This window comes from Pteropus medius, unplaced genomic scaffold (genome assembly GCF_902729225.1).
Source record: "Pteropus medius unplaced genomic scaffold, Ma_sr-lr_union100, whole genome shotgun sequence".
Classification (NCBI taxonomy): domain Eukaryota; kingdom Metazoa; phylum Chordata; class Mammalia; order Chiroptera; family Pteropodidae; genus Pteropus; species Pteropus medius.
In genome coordinates, this window is record NW_024352570.1 from 40,867 (window position 1) to 65,990 (window position 25,124).

A 25,124-nucleotide genomic window follows, 5' to 3' on the forward strand; every position below is an offset into this window, starting at 1 on the left:
TTTTTGCATCTGTATTCATCAGAGATATTTGGCTATAGTTTTTTGGTGTGTGTGTGTTATCTTTACCAGGTTTTGGTATCAGGGTAATGTTGGCCTCATAAATGAGATAGGAAGTATTGCCTCTTCAATTTTTTGGAAAAGTTTGATTAGCACAGGCATTAAATCATCTTTGAATGTTTGATAGAATTCACTACTGAAGCCATCTGGTCCTGGACTTTTACTTTTTGGAAGGTTTTCGATGATTGTTTCCATTTCATTACTGTCGATTAATCTATTTAGATTTTCCAGTTCTTTGTGATTCAGTCTCGGAAGGTCGTATATTTCTAAGAACTTGTCTACTTTTAGGTTATTGGATTTGGTGGCACATAATCTTTCATAGTATTCTTATACGACCCTTTGTATTTCGGTGGTATCTGTCATACCTTCTCCTCTTTTGTTCCTGATTTTGTTTATTTGTGTCCTTTCTCTTTTTGCCGTAGTGAGTCTAACAAGGCATTTGTCCATTTTATTGCTTTTCAAAAAAGCAGTCCTTTGTTGCTTTATTTTTTTCTATTGTCTTTTTCATCTCAATTTCATTTAATTTTGCTCAATTTTTAAAAAATTTCCTTCTGCTGACTTTGGACTTCATTTGTTCTTCTTTTTCTAATTTTCTAAGATATGTTAGGTTGTCTATTTTGGATTTTTCTTGTTTCTTGACATAGGCCTGTAAATATACAAACTTTCCTCTTATTACTGCTTTTGCTGTATCTCAAAATTTTGTCATGTTGTGTTTTCATTCTTGTTTGTTTCTATATATTTCTTGATCTCTCCTTTTATTTCTTCTGTGACCCACTTACTCTTTAGTAGCATGTTGTTTAATCTTCACATATTTATGGTTTCCCACTTATTTTTTGCAGTTGCTCTTTAGTTTTAAAGTATTGTGGTCAGAGAATATGCTTGGTATACTTTCAGTCTTAAATTTGTTGATGCTGATTTTGTGTCCCAACATATGATCTATCCTTGAGAATGTTCCATGTGCACTAGAGAAGAATATATAGGCTGCTGCTTTGGGATGAAAGGGTCTGTAAATGTCAATTGTGTCTAATTGGTCTAATGTGTCATTGAAGGGTGATATTTCCTTATCAATTTTCTGTTTGGATCATCTAGCCATAGCTGACAGTGGGGTATGTAGGTCCCCTACTATAATTGTGTTTTTGTCAGTTTCTCCCTTTAGTTCTGTTAGTAGTTGCTTTATATATTTTGGTGCTCCCTGATTGGAAGCATAAATATTAATAAGTGTTAGGTCTTCTTCACGTATGGTTCTCTTTATCATTATGTAGTGTCCATCATTGCTTCTCTTTACCTTTTTTATCTTGAAGTCTATTTCATCAGATATAAGTATGACTACTCCTACTTTTTTCTGGATACCATTTGCTTAGAGTATCATTTTCTACTCTTTCACTTTGAGTCTATATTTGTCTTTGCAGTTGAAATGTGTCTCTTAATGGCAGCATATAGATGAGTTTTGTTTTTTGATCCAATCTGCTATTCTGTGACTTTTTATTGGTGAGTTCAATCCATTTACATTTAGGGTGATTATTGATATGTGAGGTTTTCTGATAGCCATTTTATCTTTTGTTTTCTGGTAGCTCAGTGTCCTTATTGTTTCTTTGCTTTTGTGTTTCTGTCTGTTATTTTAGTTTGGAAATATTCTGTGGTTTTTCCCTCCGTTCCTTCTTGTTTTATGTTATGTGTCTCAGTTCTATATGTTTTTGCGTGTGTGGTTACCATTAAGTTTATGTAAAAGAAGTTTTCATATATATAGTAATCCTTTTTCTTCTGCATGAGTCTTATCTCCATTCCCCTTTGCAGATTCAGACCTTTACTCCCTCCTTTTTTCTGTTTTTGTTGTCTCAAATTATCCCTATTTATTCCATGAGTACATTTTTGAGTTTCAGTAGCTATTATATTTTTTAAAAGTTTTTGACCTTTAACCATTATGTAATATTTAAGTTTATAATACCCTGTTCTTAATAAAGGTTGTGATTTCCCACTTCTGTCTGTTTGTTAGTCATCTTACTCATAGTTTTGTACTTTTTTGTCCTTTTGTTTCAGGTAGAATGAACCCCTTTAGTATTTCCTGTAATGCAGGCCTTGTGGTGGAAAATTCTCTTAGCTTCTGTATGTCTAAAAAGGTCTTTATTTCTCCCTTATATCTCAAGGAGAATTTTGCCAGGTATATTATTCTTGGCTGGTAATTTCTCCTTTTCAATAGATTGAATATTTGATTCCACTCCTTCCTAGCTTGTAAAGTTTTTTTAAAATTTATTTTATTATTTTTATTTTTTTATGGTGACATTGGTTAACGAAATCCAATAAGTTTCATCTGTACACTTGAACAGTAAGGCACATATATATTTACACTGTGTGTTCACGTCTCATAGTTAGATTTCTTTCTGTCACCACATATTTGACTCTCTTTACCCCATCTACCTCCTCCTTCCCACCACTCCCTACCCTCTGGTAATCACTAGTCTATAGTTCATGTCCATGAGTCTCTGTTTGTCCTGTTCATTTGTTGCTTTTAGGTTTATATTCTACATATAAGTGATATCATGTGATTTTCAACTTTTTCTGTCCGGGTTGTTTCACTTAGCATGATTATCTCAAGGTATGGCAGTATTTCATCTCTTCTTATGGCTGAGTAATATTCCATTGTATATATGTACCACAGCTTCTTTAGCCAATCATCTATCATAGGACACTTCAGTTGCTTCCATGTGAATAATGCTGCTATGAACATCAACGTGCAAATATCTTTTCGGATATGAGTTTTCAAGTCTTTGGAGGATTGCTGGATCATATGGTAGATCAATCCTTAGTGTTTTGAGGAAACTCCATACTGTTTTCCATAGTGGCTGTACCAATTTACAGTCCCACCAGCAATGTATGAGTGTTCCTTTTTCTCCACATTGTCTCCAACATTTGTTATTACTTGTCCTGCTGATTATAGCTATTCTAACAAGTGTCAGGTGGTATCTCTTTGTGGTTTTGATTTGCATTTCCCTAATAGCTAGTGATGTTGAGCATCTTTTTATATATTTGTCGGCCATTTGTATGTCCTCTAGGGAAAAGTGTCTGTTCAGGTCCTCTGCCCGTTTTTTGATTGGATCATTTGCTTTTTTGTTGTTATTGAGTTGTATGAGTTCTTTGTATATTTTGGATATTAGGCCCTTATCGGAGGTGTATCTTGCAAATATATTTTCCCATTCGGTTGGTTCTCTCTTTACCTTGTTGACGATGTCTTTTGCTGAGCAGAAGCTTTTTAGTTTAAGGTAATCCCATTCATTTATTTTAGCTTTTACTTCCCTTGCTTTTGAGGTCAAATTCATAAAATTCTCTTTAAGTCCAAGGTCCTTGAGTTTAGTTCTTATGTTTTCTTCTAGGCATTTTATTGTTTCAGGTCTTATATTCAGGTCTTTAATCCATTTTGCGTTAATTTTGGTGTGTGGTGATACACAACAGTCTAGTTTCATTCTTTTTCAGGTGGCTTTCCAGTTTCCCAGCACCATTTATTGAAGAGACTTTCCTTATTCCACTGTATGTTTTTGGCTTTTTTGTCGATAATTATTTGCCCATATAAATATGAGTTTACTTCTGGACTCTCAATTCTGTTTCATTGGTTAGTGTGTCTGTTTTTCTGCCAATATCATGCCGTTTTGGTTACTGTCGCTTTGTAGTATAATTTGGCTTGTAAAGTTTTTGCTGCTGAAAAGTCCAATGATAATCTAATCGGTTTTTCTTTATAGGTTACCATCTTCTTTTCCCTGGCTTCCTTGAGAATTCTTTCTTTGTCATTAAGTTTTGATAGTTTTAATATAATGTCTTGGAGAAGGCCTTTTTGGGTTAAGATAATTAGGTGCTCTCTTTGCTTCCTGGATTCAAGAATCTAATTCTTTCCATATGTTTGGGAAATTCTCATTAACTATTTGTTTGAATAAGTTCTCTGTTCCCTTTTCCATCTCTTCTCCTTCTGGTATACCCATTATTCTTATATTGTTTTTTCTGATGGTATCAGATAGTTCTTGTAGAGTTCTTTAACAGTTTTTTCACCCTCAAGTCTCTTTCCCTTTCATCTGCATCATTTCCAGCTTTGTCTTCTACATAACTAATTCTTTTCTCCATCTGGTCATCTCTATTTCTTAAGCTTGCTATCTCATTCTTCATCTCTTCTTTTGAGTTCGTCAGCTCCAGAAGTTCTTTTTTGGAATTTCAATTTACTCGGTAAAGTATTTGTGTTGTTCATTGATTGCCTTTCTAAGTTCATTGACTTGTTGATCAGAATTTTCTTGCATCTCATTGAGTTTTTTCAGAACTACAATCTTGAATTTTCTGTCACTTAAATTACAAATTTTATACCTTTCAGTTTGTTTTTTGGAGATTTTTATTTTCTTTCTGAGCTGCCTTGTCACCTTGGTTGTTCATGGTATTTCATGGATTATTTCTTTACCCATGCATTAATGAGAATGTACTCTGCTTGCTTATGTATGTATGTATGTATGTATGTATGTATGTATGTATGTATGTATGTATGTATTTTTATTTAGAGTGATCTGTCTTTAGCAGGTAGATAAGAATAGGTTTTTCTTTTGTTTTCCAGTAGGTGGAGCCCAAGCCTCCTGCACTGCCCAAGCCTCCTGACCTCCGCTTTGTGGCAAAAGAAAAAAAAAAAAAAAAAGCCCTTAATTCCCAGGGAGGTTTGTGTCTCCTGTGACCAGGTCATATGGATTCCAGGGCTCCACCCCCATGGAAAAATGTGAAGGATGATGGGAGTCCAAGCCTCTGAAGAACCCCCGAAGTCCTGGTACTGCCCCAGAAGCCAGATGAGTGCTGTGCTGCTTCCTCCCGCATCAGCCTGGATGGGTGGGGGTGGGGTGGAGAGGCTGCCAGTATGTCTGTGGCTGTTTTCTTTCCTGTTATGCTGGCTGCCAAGCTTTAGCTTTCTTACTTCTATATCTTTACCACTGTCACTGGGACCAGCCATAGTGTGTGTCTAATTCCCCCGCCCCCGACCCCCGGGGTAAACTGTAGCAAATACTCATTGCTACAGTTTACCCCGGGGGTCGGGGGCGGGGGGCGCTGCTAGCTATAGTAGAGTGAGGGAAGGCGGCCAGGCTCCATGACTCAGCTTTCTGCCCGGCAATGCGGTTGCTAAATCATAGCTGTCACCCTTCTGTATTCTGTCTCTGCCCTGTTCACTGGGCCCTGCCACGTGGAATATGCTGCTCATTCAGGCAAGACTGTTTGGGGCTATAGAGAGTGAAAGCAGCCACCTAATTACCCCCACCCCACCCCACCCCCACCCCCAGCATAGCACTGGGCTATGTCCATAGCACTGGTCCGCACTCCTCTCTCTTTCCACCTCTCTTGCTTGCCCAATTTGCCAACCTTCAGATGTTCTGATGTGCAGATCTCTCAGATGTGTTTGTGTGCTAGGCTGGGTGTTTTCTGTTGGATTGTAGCTGTTCAGTTTATTACAATTTCAAGGGGAGAGATTAAGCGGACCCCTCATGCTGCTATGCTTCTGACATCACTCTACACATCTTCTTTATCCAATCATCTATTGAACAATTGGGTTGGTTCCATATCTTGGCTATTGCAAATTACGTTGCAATGAACATAGAGGTGCATATATCTTTTTGAATTAGTGTTTTGGATTTCTTTGGATAAACACCCAGAAATAGAATCGCTGTGTCATATGGCAGCTTTATTTTAAATATTTTTTAGGAATCTCCATATTGTTTTTCATAGAAGCAGCACCAATTCACAATCTCACCAACAGTGTACAAGGATTCCCTTTCTCCACATCCTCACTAGTGCTTGTTATTTGTTGATATTTTGATGCTAACCAGTCTAACATATATGAGGTGATATTTCATTGTGGTTTTGATTTGCATTTCCCTGATGATTAATGAGGTTGAGGATCTTTTCATATGTTTGTTGGCCATATCTGCATGCCTCCTTTGGAAAAATGTCTATCCAGGTCCTCTGCCCATTTTTTAATCTGATTGTTTGGGAATCTTTTTTTTGGGGGGGTGGGCGGTGGAGGGTGTTCCTTATCTATTTTGGATAGTAACCCCTTATTGGATATATCATTAGCAAATATCTTCTCCCATTCAATAGGCTGTTTTTTCATTTTGTTGATGGTTTCCTTTGCTGTGCAAAAACTTTTAGTTTGATGGAGTTCCATTTGTTTATTTTTTCTTTTGTTTCCTTTGCCTGAGGAGACATTTCTAGAAAGGTATTGCTATGATATATGTCAGAGTCTACAGCCTGTGTTTTCTTCTAGGAGTTTTATGGTTTCAGGTGTTACATTTAAGCCTTTAATCCACTTTGATCCAGTTTCATTTTTTTTGCATGTATCTGTCAAGTTTTTCCAACGCCATTTATTAGACTATCTTTATCCCATTGTATATCCTTGCCTCCTTTCTAGTAGATTAATTGACCGTATAAATGTGAATTTATTTCTGGGTTTTCTATTCTGTTCCATTGATCTTTGTGTCTGTTTTTATGCTGGTACCATGCTGTTTTGATTATTATAGCCTTACAGTATAGTTTGATTTCAGATAGTGTGATGCCTCCAATTTTGTCCTTCTTTCTCAAGATTGCTGTGGCTATTTGGAGTCTTTTATTTTTCCATATAAATTTTAGGAATATTCATTCTAGTTCTGCAAACAATGCCACTGGCATTTTGGTAGGGATTGCATTGGTTCTATAGACTTCTTTGGATAGTATGGATATTTTAACGATGTTAATTCTTCCTATCTATAAGCACGATATATGCTTCTATTTATTTGTATCTTCTTCAATTTCTTTCTTTAATGTTTTATAGTTTTCCAAGGACAGGTCTTTTACTTGCTTGGTAAAATTTTTTCCTAGGTTTGATGCAATTGTAAATGAGATTGTGTTCTTAATTTCTCTTTCTGATAGTTTGTTATTGGTATATAAAAATGCAACTGATTTCTAAAAATTAATTTCACATCTTACTACTTTACTAAATTCATTTATCAGTGCTAATGGTTTTCTGGTGGAATCTTTAAGGTTCTCTCCATTTAGTATAATGCCATTTGCAAATAATGACAGTTTTACTTCTTCCTTTCTACCTAGATGGCTTTATTTCTTTTTCTTGTTTGATTGCTGTGGCTAGGACTTCCAATACAATGTTGAATACAAGTGGTGAAAGTGGACATCCTTGTCCTGTTCTTGATCTTTAGAAAAACATTTTTAGTTTTTCCCCATTGAGTATGATGTTAGCTGTGGGTTTGCCATATATGGCCTTTATTATGTTAAGGTATGTCCCCTCTATTCCCAATTTGCTGAGAGTTTTTTTTTTTTTTAATCATACATGGATGCTAGATTTTGTCAAAGGCTTTTCCTACATCTATTGATATGATCAGATAATTTTAATTTTCCAATTTGTTAACGTGGCATATTACATCAATTGATTTGTGAATATTGAACCAAACTTGCATCCCAGAAATAAATCCCACTTCATTATGATGTGATCTTTTCAACATATTGCTGAATTGGGTTTGCTAATATTTTGTTAAGAATTTTTGCATCTATGTTCTTCAGGGTTATTGGCCTATAATTTTCTTTTTTTCTCTTTCTTTTCTTTCTTTCCTTCTTTCTTTCTTTCTTTTTTTTTTTTTTTTTGTAGTGTCTTTGTCTAGTTTTGGAATCAAGGTAATGCTGGCCTTGTAAAATGAGCTTGTGAGCCTTCCCTCCTCTTCAATTATTTTGGAATAATTTGAAAAGGATAGGTGTTAATTCTTCTTTGAATGTTTGGTAAAATTCACCTGTGAAGCCATCTGGGTCAGGACTTTATCGAAAATATTTGATTACTGATTTGATTTCATTAGTAGTTACTGGGTTTGTTTAGGTTTTCTACTGCTTCATGATTTAGTCTTGGAAGATTGTATGTTTCTAGGAATTTACCCATTTCTCCCACATTGTTCAATTTCTCAGCATATAATCGTTTATAGTTTTAAAAATGTAATTCTTTGTATTTCTGTGGTGTCTGTTATCATTTCTCCTCTTTCATTTCTGATTTTATTTATTTGGGTCCTCTCTTTTTCTCTTGATGAGTCTGGTTAAAGGTTGACTAATTTTGTTCATCTTTTCAAAGAACCAAATCTTAGTTTCATTGATCTTTTGTATTTTTTTCAGACTCTATTTCATTTATTTCCACACCATTCGTTATTTTTTTTTCTTCTACTCACTTTGGGCTTTGTTTGTTCTTCTTTTTCTAGTTCCTTTAGGTTTAAGTTTAGCTCGTTTATTTGATATTTTTCTTATTTGTTGAGGTAGGTCTGTACTGCTATGCATTTCCCTCTTAGAACTGCTTTATCTGTTCTAAGAGGGAAATGCATAGCAGTACAGACCTACCTCAACAAATAAGAAATCTGTGTCCCATAGATTTTGGATCACTGTGTTTTTATTTTAATTTGTCTCAAGGTATCTTTTGATTTCTTCTTTGATCTTATTTTAACCCATTTGTTGTTTTAGTAGCATGCTATTTAGCCTAAATGTGTTTCTGTGTTTTTCAGTTTTTTTCTTGTAATTGATTTTTAGTTTCATACCTTGTGGTCAGAGAAGGTCCTTGACATGATTCCAATATTCTTAAACTTATTGAGATTTGTTTTGTGGCCTAATATGTGGTCTATCCTGAAAAATGTTCCATGTGCACTTGAAAAGAATGTACATTCTCCTGCTTTGAGGTGAAATGCTCTAAAATATCAATTGAATCAATCTTGTCTAATATTTTATATAAAGCCACTGGTTTCTTGTTGATTTTCTGTATGAATAATCTATCCATGATGTCAATGGCATGTTAAACATCTTTACTATAACTGTGTTACTGTTGATCTCTTTATGTTCATCAATATTTGTTTTATATATTTAGGTGCTCCTAGGTTGGGTGCATAAAAATTTACAAGGGTTCTTGGCTCTTGTCAAAGTGATCCCTTTATCATTATGCAATGTCCTTCTTTGTCTCTTGTCATAACTTTTGTTTTAAAGTTTATTTTGTCTGATATAAGTATTGCTACCTCAGCTTTTCTTTCACTTTCATTAGCAGGAAATATCTTTTTCCATCCTTTTACTTTCAGTTTTGATCTGAAGTGGGTCTCTTGTGGGCAGCATATATGGGGTCTTATTTCCTTATTCATTCAGCCACCCTATGTCTTTTGATTGGAATACTTAATCCATTTACATTTAAAGTGATTATTGATAGGTACATAGTTATTGCCATTTTATTATTCATATTTTTGATCCTTTTTTCTCCTTCTTAAAGAAGCCCCTTTAACATTTCATGTAATACTGGTTTGGTTGTGATTAATTCTTTTAGTTTTTTCTTGTCTGAGAGGCTCTTTATCTGTCCTTTGATTATAAATGATAGCACTGCTGGATAGAGTCGTCTTGGTTGTGGGTCCTTGCTTTTCATCGCTTCGAATATTTTGTGTCAATCTTTTCTGACCTGCAAAATTTCTGTTGAGAAATTAGTTGACTGTCATATGGGAGCTCCCTTGTAACTAACTGCTTTTCTCTTTCTGCTTTTAAGATTCTCTCTTTGTCTTTAACTTTTGGCATTTTAATGATGATGTGTCTTGGTATGGACCTCTTTGGGTTCATCTTGTTTGAGACTCTCTGCACTTCCTGGGCTCATGTGTCTATTTCCTTCACCTGGTTAGGAAAGTTTTCCATCATTATTTCTTCAAATAGGTTTTCAATTCCTTGCTCTCTCTTCTTCTGGTATCCCTGTGATGCAAATGTTGGTACCTTTGATGTTGTTCCAGAGGCCTCTTACATTATTCTCACTTTTAAAAATTCTTTTCTTTCTTTCTTCTTTTCTTTTCTTTCTTTTTTGTGTTTTGTTCTGATTGGGTGTTTTTGATCCTCTGCTTCATTGAATTTATGGTTGATTCCCTCTAATGTAGTCTTCATTTCTGATTGGTTCTTTTTTGTTTTCTATCTTCATTTTTATATTTCCTATCTTTTTCTTTTTGCTGAATTTCTCACTCAGTCCACCTATACTCTTCCCCTAAGTTCATTGAGCATCCTTAGAACCAATGTTTTGAACTCTGCATCCGGTAGATACCTTATCTCCATTTTTTTTTCTGGAGTTTTGTTTGGTTCTTTTTTGGAGGAAAATGTTTCATTGTCTTCTCATTTTGGCTGCTTCCCTGTGTTTGTTTCTACTAGGTAGGTCTGCTATGTCTCCTTACTCCATAAAGCCACTTAGTAGAGTGGCTTTATGGAGTAAGTGCCCTGTGGGGCCTAGTGGTGCAGTATTCCTGGTCACCTGAGCTGGGTACTCCAGGGGTGGCCCTTGAATGGGATGTGTATGATTCCTTTTGTAGTTCTGCCTTGATTGCTGTTGGCACATCAGTGGGAGAGATTAACCCTGAGGCTGACTGGTTGTGAGGCCTGGCTGTGATTTCAGTGGATGAGCTGTTGTGCATGGGGTGACCCCACAGAATGACATTCACTTTAGCAGGGCTCTAGTGCCTGCCAACTCCACTGTGTGGGTGTGTTAATTGTGGAGTTGGGTGGGTGGTACTCTGGTGTGATCTGAAGCTGTCCGCTGGGTGTGTTGGTTCTGAGGCCTCTTGTGGGGGCACTCCAATGCAAACCAAGATCAGCTTCTGCCTGTGCTTGGCCTGGTGCCATTTGGTAGAAGCTACAAAGCGACCTACAGGTGGTTGCTGCTTGCGCTGGGCTTGGAGTTTCCTGGGAGAGCCTAAGCTATGAACTGAGGCCAGCTATCACTCGTTCAGGGCCCGGGGCCATTTAGCAAGAGGTAGGGGCAAACCAAGGCCAGATGCTGCTTGTTTAGGTTTGTGAACCTTTGAGAGATTTTAGGAAAGTCCATAGTGTGAGCTGAGGCTGGCCATTTCAGTGGCACTGCCTGCTGAAAAAGATTCCAGCTGGTGGGCAAGACCACCTCTTATTCTTCTTACTGACCTTGTTTACTGCCATTTCCTCCACTAGAATAAAAGGTTCAGGAGAGCAAAGATTTTTGTCTCGGTGCAAGGATTTAAAAATTATTTTCTTTAATGTTTTTAATGCTTACATAGTTTCTGGTCCACAGTAGGTGCTCAACAATTTACTTGGTGGCCATGGAGGGCAGTTCCTTGTGCCAGGATGGCTAGCTCCTGTGTGGCATCCTGTTGTTTTTTGGAGCCTGGAAGGTGAGGGTGAGAGCAGCCAGGCCTGGGTCCCAACTCTGGGTGCTCAACTCCAGTTGCCTTGGCCTCTTCTAATTTCTGAAACCCCTTTGCTGTGCAGCCCCTGCACCTGCCCATGAGCCTCCTATTTACCCTCAATATACTTATTACACACGTATTTGCACAAATGTTCCCCACGTCTGTTGGTCATTTGACTTTGCTGGTAGTTATACATAAAAATCAATTTTGCTTAAACTTTATGAGGTCAGATTTATTTGATTTTCCCTTTTAGCTTTTGGGTTTTTTTTTTTTAATTCTTTACGAAGCTCTCCACTCTGAAACTAAAGAATAAAAATGATTCATCCATGTTTCTACGAGTACTTTCATGGCTTCAGTTTTATAGTTCGTGCTGTCCGAAGATCCTTGCAGGGGTTTCCAAGCTCGCCTTGTGGAGTATGGGAACTGCTAGTGCAGCTCTGAGAAGCCTGGGCAGGTGCACTGTCTTGCTCACATCTTTGGGAAATTTTCCATGTCCCCTCCAGGGCTTGGAAGCAGCAAGCACCGCCATGAGGGACATGTGGGGAAACTGTCCCCTTCCCAGCAGCCATCCCTGGTGGAGAATGATGGTCCTTAGGATCTCCTGAAAAAAATTTCCAAGTCTACCTTTTGCTTTCAGGGTCCCCTCAAGAAGGCCAAGGAACTCCAAGGGAAATGTCTGGGTTTGCGCCAGATGCCTTCCACCTGGCTAATGACTTGATCTGAGAGATGTGATCCTAGGTGGGTCAGGAGGAGGTCAGGTGGCCTGGACAGGGGTGGGGTGGGGCAGGGGAGGGTGGGAGGTGAGCGCTGGACTGTGGGTGATCTGGCTCCATTCTGCTTACCCTTGCGCAGTTTATCAGTTGACACCTGATGGCTGCTTTTATATATTTTCTTTTCCTTCTGGCACTCAGGCAAAATATGCAAGGAATGAGATTTGACTGATGTTTGGGAAGCAGAGTTCCAGGTAGCTGCAGGACCAGCAAGATCATGCTCGCTGTGCCAGGGCATTTGGCGCTTCCTCCACTCGCAAGAAATTAGATCTGCATAGTTGTGGGTTGTAAGGCTGGTGCTGAGCTCTGGAAATGGGGCGAGGTGTTGCAGGCAGGTCGACCAGCCTATGCTGGTGCCCCTTGGCCCATGGGTCTGACTTGGACTGCTGTGAGGAACAGAAGATGTTGTCTGAGCCTGACGCCATCCTTTGTGGTCCCTGTGTTTGTACTTTCCATTCTCAATTTTTCTGAGTCTCTCCTGGAACTGAGGACTGGATGTATGGTGAAGGCACCATAGCTCTCCAGCTGTCCCACGTGTATCTTGGTCATTGGAACTTTAAGATTGTTATAAGTCCCCTCTCTGGAGCTGGGGACAAGTCTTGGGTGGCCTAGAAGAGGAGGCATGTGGAGGTTGTTTCCTGCACTCCACGTCTAATGATGGGAACTGAGATGACCCGGGCCCACAAGACCACCAGCAATGTGCTCTTGTTATCTTGGAGACCCATATCCATCCTGAAGCCATCTTTGTCAATGGTGCCGCATTACCCTGTGATGATTTTTAGTTTTTTTGTTTGTTTGTTTGTTTTCCGAGCTCTGTGCGAAATGGTCCTGGGAGCATTCAGGTCGTGGAGCCTGAGGCAGACTTTGGAGGCCATCTACAAGAACGGGATTGTCCAGGTGGTGGCTCTGTGAGGGTGGGGATCGACTGCCGGAAGATAGGACCAGCAACTATGTGGGGAAGTGGCCACTTCCATCCCCTCCTCATCTGGTCTCTCACTGCTGAGAAATTTGTGGTTCCACCAACACATGAAGGTTCCCTCCACTTAGGATAATTCACCCACAATGTTGTAGGCAGACTAAGAAGGAGGATGCTAAGGGCCTGGCCATAGTCCCACGTGGGATCCAATAGTCTTAGGTGCCTAACAGAGTTTTCTATCTCTTAGAATAGTGGACTGGCATTGGCCATCCTGAGAGGGTCAAGGAGGAGATTCTAAGCCTGGCAGTGGTCCTGCAGTGTCTATGGTTGTCAGAGGCTCCTCCAGGGAATTTTAAGTCTCATTCCAGAGACAGGGAACAGCCTCTGCAGGCTCAGGCCTTGGAGGACACCCCAAGTTGAGAAATAGGACCAGTGGTAAACTGGAACAAGGTCCGGTTTCCAGTCTGGTGGCAGTGCACCTTCACCTCCCTGCTATTTGGATCCTTTCCAGTGATGATTGCACTATTTGCGTGTCACCTGGAGGCTGTCCCACAAGGTCAACCAGATGTCCAAATGGCAGTTGGGAGGAAGGAAAAAGTGAAATGTCTGAAGAATTTTTCTGCTATAAGTGACATTCGGTATGAAGTAAACATAAGCAAGACGAGAAATCCTGATGTTTATGGTAATAACAATTACCGTTTTCCTTGTTACTCATCATTATTGTAATTATTACTATTGTTTGCAGCTAATTATAAAAACACTGAATAAAATGTCTCTTCACAGAGTAACTGACTGAAGACTATGGAAGAGTTTCCTTATGCCTAATTTCTTAAATCCCCTTGTGAGCCAGGGAACTCACCCCAACCCGTGAAGGCCTGATAACAATCTGCAACAACCATCCCAGAAAGCCAGACACAACTTCTGCTGCGATGTGCCCCAAACAGTCAAGGACTTGGTCAATGACTGACAGCTTCCTCATTTTTAATCTTTTTTAAATTTTAATCATTTAAAAATTTTGATTTTGAACCAAACAGGGGAAAGCCAAATATGTTTCCCTAAGCAATCAGGTAGAATGCCCTTCTTCTAGTCAGCCCACCTCCTAGTCAGTTCACCTCCAGCTTCCCCACATAACAACCTCTGATCAGAAAATGACTTTCTTTTTTCTAACCCAAAGCTTCCCACTCTTCTGCCTGCCTTTGAGTCTCTGCCAAAAGCAAATGATCATGGCTGACTCCTTTGCTATATAAGGCAAGCTCTAAATAACTAGTGCTTGTTCTCATTTGGGTGGTCTGTGTTTACCTCCACAGAAGCTAGAGTAGAGTGAGAACCAAACACTCAGGATAATATATGTTTACTGTGTTAATTCTTTTTTAAAAATGTATTTATTCATCACGCAATTTTAAAAATTGAGATCTAATTCACATATCATAAAAATCACCCTTTTAAAAGTGTACGGTTCAGCGATTTATAGTCTGTTCACAACTTGTTCAACCACCATCATTATTTAATTCCAGAACATTTTCATTACCTTTAAAGAAACCCAGTGTCCATTAAACAGTCACTACTCCTCCACCCTCCCCACCAGCCCTTGGCAACTGCCAATGTGCTTTCAGATTTGCCTGTTCTGAATAGAATCATACAATATGTGGCATTCATGTCTGGCTTTTTACACTTAACATCATGTTTTCAAGGCTCATCCATGTGTCAGTGATTGATTCCTTTTTTCTGGCTTAAGAATATTCCATTCTAAGCTATAAGATTTTGTGTGTGGGTGTGTGTGGGTGTGTATTCACATGCTACCAAAGTACTTTCTTTAAAGATAATTTTTAAATTTTTCAGTTACAGTTGGCATACAATATTATATTAGTTTCAGGTGTACAACATGGTGATTAGACATATATAACTTACAAAGTGATCACTCTGATAAATCTAGTACTCATCTGACATACAATAATATTACAGTATTATTGACTATATTCCTTATGCTAGTCCTTTTTTATTATTTGTGGAAAATACACATAAAATCTGTCATTTTAACTATTTGAAGTGTACTGTTCACTAGCATTAACTACTGCCTTCCTGCCTGGCCTTGAATTGCCCTACCCACCTGGAACCACCAACAAGCTGAGAGGGCACCAGCCCAGCCATGCTACCCTTCCTCAAAACCTTTCACACCATCTGTGGGTGCGCCCCCACGGTGGCAAAAAGGGGAGCTGCTGAGAAAGAAAGACTCTGGCGAAGACTGCAGCCCCATTAAGAAGGACCGATGAGAATCTAAGATGTCTTCTTTCCTCCCTCCCTTCCTTGCCTCCCTTTTTTCATATCCGTCCACAGATTCCAAATGCATGGTTAATATTATCTGAGTCACAAAAATCATCTCTATATTATCCAGGCATGTCCAAACACATTCATGTCATTTAATTAACATAAAAGTAACCTGCTATTAAAGGCCTGAAGAATTAGTTATGCTTACTGGGTCCATTGCTTCCATCACTAACATCTGCAGGGGAAATCTCCTATGGAGCTTTCTCCTCGCTAACATTTTGACACTTCTAGAGGAGAGGTCAAATCTGGACTTAGGTTTCCAAGTAGCAACTGCTTTCATTTATGAAGTATAAATCAGAGGTGACATCAATTAGCATCATTGTTACATGCAGTCATTGCTGACATACTACATATTCTACTGATGCAGAGTGAAAAGTGACCCAGATTCACATACACCAGGGCTGAGTGACTCTCCCCCATGAGTCAGCAGAGGAGGAGATTGCATTTCTCATATCACCAAGTTTATCATTAGTTAAACGATTATTCTCACACAGCAGCCCCCGGACTGTGCATGGATTGTTTGGAGAATATCAGATCTGCGACCTTGTAAGAATTACGTTAGTCTTACAAGTGCACAGACTTTATCCATCAGCAAAAGTATTCTAAAATCAAAAGTTGTATTGCCAAATAGAATGATTACATGTTTGTTTTGAAGGCATCATCACGAATCTACAGATAAGATGGGTAGACTGATATTTTAACATGCAGGCAGGAAGGATGTGGACCTGGATGGCTCCTGCTGACTTCATATGACTGTGTGATTTAAAATGGCAGGTGGATCAGTAAAGTGGCAGGTCAGTGACACTGTCACAACTATTTTAGGACTTGTAAATATTTGTATGAGCCTGTTCCAAAACCTTAACATATAAATCACCTTAACAAGAAGTCACTCTGATAGTGTCTGGGTCCCTAATAAACTTCTCAGAAGTCAAATAAGTTATATAATGTGTTATTTGCATATATTTTAAGAAGATGTTTCCAAAGATAAAAGCATACTAATGATGGCTATATTACTATGACATAATGAAAAAGCAGAGTTTCCCAAAGTGGCTATTTAGTATTTACTAAATGCACTGAAAGAGCTTTAAACATATATATGAATTATTATGCCTCACCCTTCACTGGATTAGAATCCACAGTGAGAGAAGGGTCAAGAGATTTGTATTTTAAAAACTCTCCAGGTGATTCTGACACCACCCAGCTTTGGAAAGCAATGCTGAGATCATCACGTTCCCAACTTCATTGTGCATTAGAATCACCTGGGGTGTTATACTGAATATTCTGTGTCACACACACTTTGGAATGGGGCTTGAGATTCTGCATGTCCACAAGTTCCCAGTGGGGCTGACCTTGCTGATCCTCAGACCACACTCTGAGTAGCAGCTTGTAGAGTCCCTGTCTCTAGGTGCATATCTACCTGCCTGCCACCTTTGTGGTTGTGTTGGGCCCAGGTATAAACTGCAGGGTACACCTTCTACCCCTTCAGTCCTTCCCTCCTCCCACTGCACCCAAATCTCTACTGGTGCTTAGACTTGTGTTCAAAGGAGGACTCAGCTCAGGGTTGGACCCTCCCTGTTGCTTCCTCCACTGTCCTTTGCAGGACCAGCATCAAAAGGAACTGAAAGTACATCACTTGTGATAGGTTTACCTGGTGTAAAAGGTTTAGGGAGACAAAGATCATGATAAAAATCTGGAAATGTTCTGTACCACTGGTATTGAGCTACAAAGTAGTGGTGGTGTGGAGAGGAGACACAATAATACACAACATTATAAATGAGTACCTGCTCTTCTCTAACACATGAATCAGGGAGAGACAGCCATCCTTTCTCACTAAAGCTCCAGAAGAATAGAAACATCATTAAGCATATCAGCTCCTACAGGATAGGCCTAGTGAAAGGCCATTTTCAGCTGGTTTAAGAGGCCACTTGTGATCTGTTGGAAGCCCCCATCCCAAGCACAGAATGGATACTAAAGGTGGTCTACTTTGCTTGTGGTGGCTGATTCAAGCTTCTCTTGATTCTCAATAAAAATGCTTGTTAGTCGAATACAGATGACGAATGTGGATATATGAAACAAAGGAAGAGAGGAAGGAAGGGAGGAGGAGGAGGGAGGAAAGAGGAAGGAAGGAAGGAAGGAAGGAAGGAAGGAAGGAAGGAAGGAGGAACCGGTCATGAACCATGGGACTCTATCATCTGTGAAAAGTCTGAAAGAAGATATATAACATTTAAATAAAATATATGCCATCACAGTCTGCTCCCTTTGGGAAACTGCACTGTGGGGCAAAGTGTAGTCAGCAGATTTACTTTTGTGAATTTCTTGCACCATCCCACTCCCATATCCCTCACTGTGAGATATTAAAGATCCATACACTTGATCCTTCTCACCTTTAAACTGGCACTGGGGGCTGTAGCCTTGGTTTCTAAGGCTGTCTTGAGCTGTGTGATACTGTCCACTGGGTTCCCTGGCAGAGCCATCCAGAAATGTGCACACACAGCTACCCTCACCCGACAAAATTTCTTTCTTTAGAAATGTTTCTTCCATAGGAAAGACTTTCAGTACACAGTAGAGATGTTTGGTGTCTGTGCTAGAGTAGAAAAGGCATTGCACTAGAGGCAATGCAAACAATACTTGGCTGCCTGTACTGGGTGGCTGAGAACAGCAGTCTGTGTCAATTCTCCTCCTGCCTCCTGTCTCTACTGCCCCTTTCTTTTTAAAGTGGCCTTTTAAATTAACTGTCTCTGTTAGTGCCCCAACGTCCCCACTGTCCCAGGTGGATATTTGAGCCATAACCTGGGGCTACACCAGGTATCTGATTTTCCTCTGCAATATATGGCCTTCACCACAAATTTTCTCTAAAAGCATTCTCTAGATGTATTTTTTAAGAAACTAGTAGAATTGGTGAAGAAAAGAATGAGCATTGGAAAATCTCTCTAGGTCTCAGAGAAGTTGGCCACTGTTGATGAGTAATTTAGGTAACTGTTCTTTAAGTAAGTGAAGGGAGACTCCCAAAGGCCAGAGAGCAGGAGTCAGAATCAAGATCCTCACTCGATTTCCTCACTCATTTGAATACTCAATTTTAAAATGAAAACCCAGGAAAATGGCAGATTATGTCATTACTAAGACCCAGTATTAAGTAGTGGTGCTCTTTCACCAAAGACAGCCCTAATAGATCATCTGAGTTCCCCCATTTTTCTATGCCATTTGCTGTCTCTTCCTTTTCTCACTTGCACAAAGGTATCCTGACTGTCCATGAGCACTAAACACTCACAAGAATTGTTGCAGTGTACAGAAAAAGTAAAAGAAGAGTCAAGAGCAGCCACATCATCTACAAAGAAAGCAAAAGTCAAGAGTGTAGATTTAGGGAGATGAGTGTAGGTACGGATCATGTAGGTATTTTTAAGTACAAGTGAATTTCTTAATTAAGAAGTAAAGGGGAAATGATTAGTGCTCTAACAATTCCTAGCAAAAGTCAAAGCAACAAACTTTGCTCCTGTGTCTTCAGTCTTCTTTTCCTTTCATCAATAAAGAATACATACAGCTTTTGATGAAAGTAGATTGGGTTCTGGATTCTGAGTTTCCCACAAGCTCCCAGGTAACGTCCATGCTCCTGGTTCATGAAACACACTTTGAATAACATAGTTATAAACCACTTGAGGGTTGATTTACTTGAACTGATTTTCCACAGGATCACATTACTATCATGATAAGTGGAGCATAGGGGTTTGTTCTGACCTCCCTTCTTTACAACCTGAAATATCAGCTGAATGAGCTGAAGCCATAATTGTCCTGCTACAGAGACAGAGAGAAGAGAATCTGCAGCTTTTTTCACACTGGATTTGATATGGTTTTATGTTCTTATATCAACCTCAACAGAAAAATAAGCCCACTGTCAAAAGAATTTCAGAAGGAAAGGCTAAGATATCAACTATTATTTTTTTTAAAAAACCCATTATTCTGGAGTGATGTCCCCCATAATTAAACTAGGTTAAAATGAATTATTTTATATACTAGCTTAAATGGTTCAGTTACCTGGAAGCTTGTTTTATATTTAATTAATGTTGGAGGAATCATCAGAAACCCTTTTAAAAGTATCTACAATCACATGTTCCATGAGTGCTTGATTGAGTTTACCATTATTTTTTCAAGGCCTTACTGAAAAGTAGAAGTTATGAGGTGGCATAAGGAAGAACTATTCTACAGTTGTTAAAAAATGGAATGGGCTGCCTTGAGAAGCTGCAAATTCTCAGTCATTGTGAGGAGTAGAAAGTGGGGATGGAGAAGGAATTTATATGCCAGACAGGGATGGAACCAGGTAGGATCCTTCCAATTCTCAGCTACTGTGACTAAAAGCATTGTCCACATTCCCAACCCATCTCAGACACATCCACTAATCACCAGCTTGTTCCTGAATGGCTCAGTGTTGATCCATCTGTTCCACTTCTGACACATTGAAAGAAAAGATGGTGCCCTGGAAAGACCTTGGGCATGAAGTTAGGATACCTGGGCTCTAATCCTGCCACTTACCCTGTGACACTCTCTACTTCTCCCTCTGGTCTCATCATTCTCATCTATAAAATGAGAGGCCTCACTACTTTTAGGTGATCTTTACTGTCCCTTGATACTCCAACAGTTTTTGGGTCCTGAACGAAGTTGGCAGGCATCAAAAGAAAGACATGTGAAACATCTGGGCCAGTGTGGCACCTGCATGGTACAAGAGTCCCTGGAGACAACTGGTGGGAATCCGGCCAAGAGATAGTCATTGCAGACAAGAAGGGGAGAACAAATATGTTACAGCAACTAGAGTTAAAACTGGCTTCCTGTCACCTCCTGAAAGGATGCTTCTCTTCCTTCTCACCATCTACTATCTACAGACCAGATGCCCAGGTGGTAAGTTGGTGAAGCCTGTTATCCTCCCTCTGCAGCCCATGTGGACCATCTGTGTGGTATATATATAGTCTGTATAAGATGATGTGCTCAAGTTCATGTTTGTCTTTTCTAGGTTCCTCCTACTGCTCTGGGAGCCCCTCATAGGCTGGTAAACTTTGCACAACTATGTCCCTTGGCCATCCGCAGTCCTGGCAGAGGAGTGAATGAGAGAAGGAATTGGAGGCACATGAATGAAGAACAAATGTTTCTTCAGCAAAGACAGAGAGACAGGTGGCGTTCTTTCTTAAACGTGAAAGGCTGGATACCTACAGCACACAAAAACAGAATAAAAGACCTAGTAAATAAAAGACCTAGTAAACCTTGGAGGACACCTGGATTGCTGCCACAGCCACCAGCCATATGGCAGGCAAATAGTGAGCACTTAATGTCTCAGACGTTGTGCTTGGGTGAGACTTGAGGCCACCTAAATATCAGGAAGCTCCGAGTCTAAGAAGGAGGGTAGATAGGAAACAAGAGAATTGCCTTTTGATCTGGCAAGTGCTAGAAAGGCTGTGGGCTGATAGAACTAGAAGAATATAGAAGGAGATGTGACTCAACCTTAAGGAGTTAAGAAAGACTTTCAAAGAAGATGGCTTTTAGTGAGGCCTCAAGGGAGTATAAGTTCTGTAGGCTGAGAAGCTGGAGCCAGTGGTAGGGTGAGGGGAACATTCCAGATAAAGGGAACAGCACATACAAATGCAGGTGTGAAAGAACATGATATGTTTAGACTTAATAAAGAACTTCAAAGACAGCATGGGCTGTGACTGTGGATGCAGAAGGGGTGGTGAGGGAAGGAGGGGAGGCAGAGAAGAGAGAGAATCAAAGAGAGTCAGGGATAGATCATGGATCATGGATGCCAAACTCAGTCTGGGGGAATGGAGAGTCATTAAAATGTTAAAACAAGAGGACTGACACACTTTTTAACCACGGTTAAAAAGCTCACCGTATCAGAGTGAGAAGGCAAACAGAAGTGTAGGAAGGCTGTAGCCAGAGGTCACAGTTCAGAGCCCATTGAGAGTGAAAGTAAGAGATGATTCCTGCTTGAACTTAGGAGGTGGCAGGTGTAGAGAGGGAGCAAGTCAGAGAAATACTGGGTGATGTACAGAAGGAGGATTCAGAACTGTAACAACCAAGGCCAACTCAAGTAGATACATAAGAATTGTTAGCCTCATTTTTTTAGCGAGGAAGGAAGCTCAGAGAAGTCAATCCATAGAAGAATAAAAACCCTGGAGAACTGTAGCATTCTCATCACTTGACCTCTGTCCAGTGCTTTTTCCCACTGCGGCTCCCCTACCAGTTTCTTAAGAAGTGTTATTTGTTTATAAAATTAATTACACATCACCATAATACAGTTGTAGTTATTGTAAAAAACTATGAAGTGTTTCAAAAGCAGATCTAAAAATTTGAGAGAATACAAACAACCCAACCCAATTCAAACATGGGCAAAGGACTTCAGCAATATTCACAATAGTCAAGATATGAAGACAATCTGAATGTTCATTGGCAGATGAATGGATAAAAAAAGTGGCATATACATACAATGGCGTATTATTCAATCTCAAAAAAGGAAATCCTGCAATATGTGACAACCTAAATGAACATTGAAGACATTATGCTAAGTGACATAAGCCAGTCACAGGACAAATACTGTATGATTCCAATTAACTGAAATATCTAAAACAGTAAAACACATAAAAGCAGAGTATAGAATGATGGTTGCCAGGGTTAGGAGGAGAGAGAAATGGGTAGTTGCTTGCTATTCAATGGGTATAAAGTTTCAGTTATGCAAGATGACGTCTTTCTAGAGATGTGCTGTATAATATCATATCTATAGGTAATAATACTTTATTGTAAAATTTAAAAATTTGTTAAAAAGGTAAATCTCATGTTAGTTTACTGCAATAAAAAACAATAATATCCACAAAAAATGGGCAAAGAATTTAAAAAACATTTTCCCAAAGAATATATACATATAGCCAATAAGCACATGGAAAGATGTTCATTGGTCATTATGGAAATGCAAATCAAAACCACAATGAGATACCACTTCATACCTATTAGGATGGCTATTATGTTGTTAAGGTTATGAAGAAATTAGAACCCTTGTGTACTTTTGATGACAATGTAAAATGGTGCAGCCACTGTAGAAAAAGTATTGAAAATAGAATTACCATATGATCCAGCAATTCCACTTCTGGGTATATATTCAAGATTTGAAAACAAGGACTCAAACAGATACTTGTACACCTATGTTCATAGCAGCACAATTCATAATAGTCAAAAGGTGAAAATAACCCAAGGTTCGTGGAAGGATGATTAGATAAATAAAATGTGATGAAAAATACCCTAGAATATTATTCTACCTTTTAAAAAAAGAAAGTTTTGACACATGCTACAACATGAATGAACCTTGAAAACATTATGCTAAGTGAAGTAAGCCAATCACGTAAAGACAAATACCGTGCAATTCCACAATTCCACTTTTTTGAGGTACCTGGAGCACCTAATGTTTCAAAGTAGTCAAGTTCATAGAGACAGAAAGCAGAATGGAGGTTGCCATGGGCAGCAGGGAGGGAGAACGGGGAGTTGTTTAATGGATATAGAGCTTGAGTTTAGCAAGAAGAGTTCCGGAGCTTGATTTGCAAATGTGAGTGTACATATCATTACTGTGCTCATAAAAATGGTTAAGATGCTAAATTTCATCCCTTATATATTTTACGACATTACTATAAATAAATAAATAAATAATAAATGATTTTTTAATTTACATTAAGTTGAGCAAACCTTAAATATATAATGTCAAAATGTAATGTAAAAATCAATATATTCAAATTTCAAGTAATTTTCTTTACTATTTTGATATTTTAGCTAACTCTTATCAAATTAGATTACAGAGTTGTTACTTTAATACCCAGTGTAGCAGTGCAGGCCTGGAAGAAGAGTTCCTACTATTAGTACAAGTTTCTCTGGGACCATTTTTCTGTTCAGCTGATGCTTGAGTTAATCTTCATTCATTGTTTCCTGGCAGGAATCTTTTCAATTATCTTTCCATTTCAGAAGAACTAATTTATTTTACACTAGAAAATATGATCTGTATGTCCACTGAATTGATCACACATAAACTGCAGGACAGTGCAACGTGCTGAAAGCACCTGAAAGAGTGAGTCCCCTGCCATCTTGTTTGCATGCTGAGTCAATAATAATATTGGTCATCCTGGACATGTGTCTGTCACAGTGACTGAGGTATGGTACCATGGTCAATCTACATCTAAATATTTTAAAATATATTAATTATACCTTTTAAAAATCTTTTAGATATCTCCGGTCTTGGACATTTTCCAGCTTTAATCTGTGCCTTGGGAATCAACGTAAATTTCCCCTGCAAAGGGTTTTGATTCACATGCTTGCCCTTTTACCTCAAGTCCATTCCCCAGAATAATTTGTAGAATCAGATTTTGAGTGCTTTTATATTAGATGAAATGTGCGCAAGCAAGGGAAAAAAAAAGTTCTCTTCTAAAATCAGCACTTTGGACACATAGCGTAAAAAATCAAGTCTTAGTCACCAAATATGTCTCCTCTTCCCACTGGTCACACAATAGACTCCCGTCTAGCCTCTTAGCTCCTAAGAGTGGCCATGTCAATGATTACTGGCCAGGTAAATATGGGTAGAATTTACGTTCCCCACACTCATTTGCTGGCCTCTGAAAACATCACCTTTGAGGTGCTATTTTTCCCTTTCTAACTAAGTGAAACAATTCCAAACACCATATTTGAAGTCACATGTTGGTGATGAGAAATTCACATATTGAAGGTAACTTGGTCTCTGAATTTTTATGAAGGACACTCAACAAGCAGAGTCACTATCTGAAAGCCTGCGTTGAAGTAAAGATGAATTCGTATGATGTTCGAATAACTGATACTTTCATGTTTATCTGCTATAACAACTAACTTTAACTAATAGAAGTATGTAATAAAAAAATCTACTGAAGAAAAATTTCCATGAAAGATTTCATTTCAAATTCTGGAAATAGCAAATACTCTTTGAACATTTGAAAAGATAAATGAAAAAATATAAATTATAAGGTTATTTAAGAAACAGAAAGCATGTTCTTTTATTTAAATATTGTTTCAGAAATTCAGGATGTGCAATATATTTTAAATATATTCCCATGATTTTGTTTTCAAATATTTTATAGCAAGTTTAAAAACACAAATCAAGCTGGCTGTTTCTGACTGGGACAAATGGGGGTTGGCGTTTGAATTGCTAGGTGCTCCTGATATTTGACAACATGCCGCCGTATGCCCAGGGAGTGTGGTGGGCAGAAGCAGAGTGGCAGGAGGTGTGGCTTGTCTTTGTTTCTGACAACACTCTCATTTTGGGTTTCTGACATCAAGATCTTTTTATAAGGATACTAATACCCCATCTCCTTATATTATCACATTTGGGGGAAGAATTTCAACAGATAAATTGGGGGTGGGCATATTCAGTCCATAATATACAATACTTGTACATTTTTGTTTTTTGTGTTTTTGAAACTGCCACACTGTTAACTTGCATTCCTATGAAAAAGCTAACATCTTTTGTTGTGCTTAACTATCTTATATCCTCTTCAGTAAAAACTCTGTGTCTTTTGCCTATTTTGTAATTGAGTTGTTTTTCACTGTTGCATTTTGAGGGTTCTTATAATTCTAGATAGTGGCCCTTGGTCAGCTATGTGGGTTAAAAATATTTTCTCCTGGTCACTCTGTTTTTTTTGTTTGTTTGTTTTTTGTTTTTGTTTTTGTTTTTAAATCCTCTTTAAGAGGGTCTTTCATAGAGCTTGGATTCTTAAGTTGGATGACTTCCAGTGTATCCATTTCTTTTATGGATCACATTTTTGATGTTAAGCCAAGCCCTAGATCCCAACATTTTTTCTTAGAATGTTTTTTCTAGTCTTCTAG

At 38.7% G+C, this 25,124-nt stretch overlaps 1 long non-coding RNA gene across 1 annotated transcript; it reads left to right on the plus strand.

Annotated features, from left to right (window-relative positions):
- Positions 1-4,720: 4,720 nt before the first annotated feature.
- On the plus strand, positions 4,721-13,734 carry LOC120589486 (uncharacterized). Its single transcript, XR_005649498.1, has 3 exons — positions 4,721-4,843; positions 11,884-11,984; positions 12,158-13,734. It is a non-coding gene; the product is annotated as an uncharacterized LOC120589486 (long non-coding RNA).
- Positions 13,735-25,124: the final 11,390 nt, after the last annotated feature.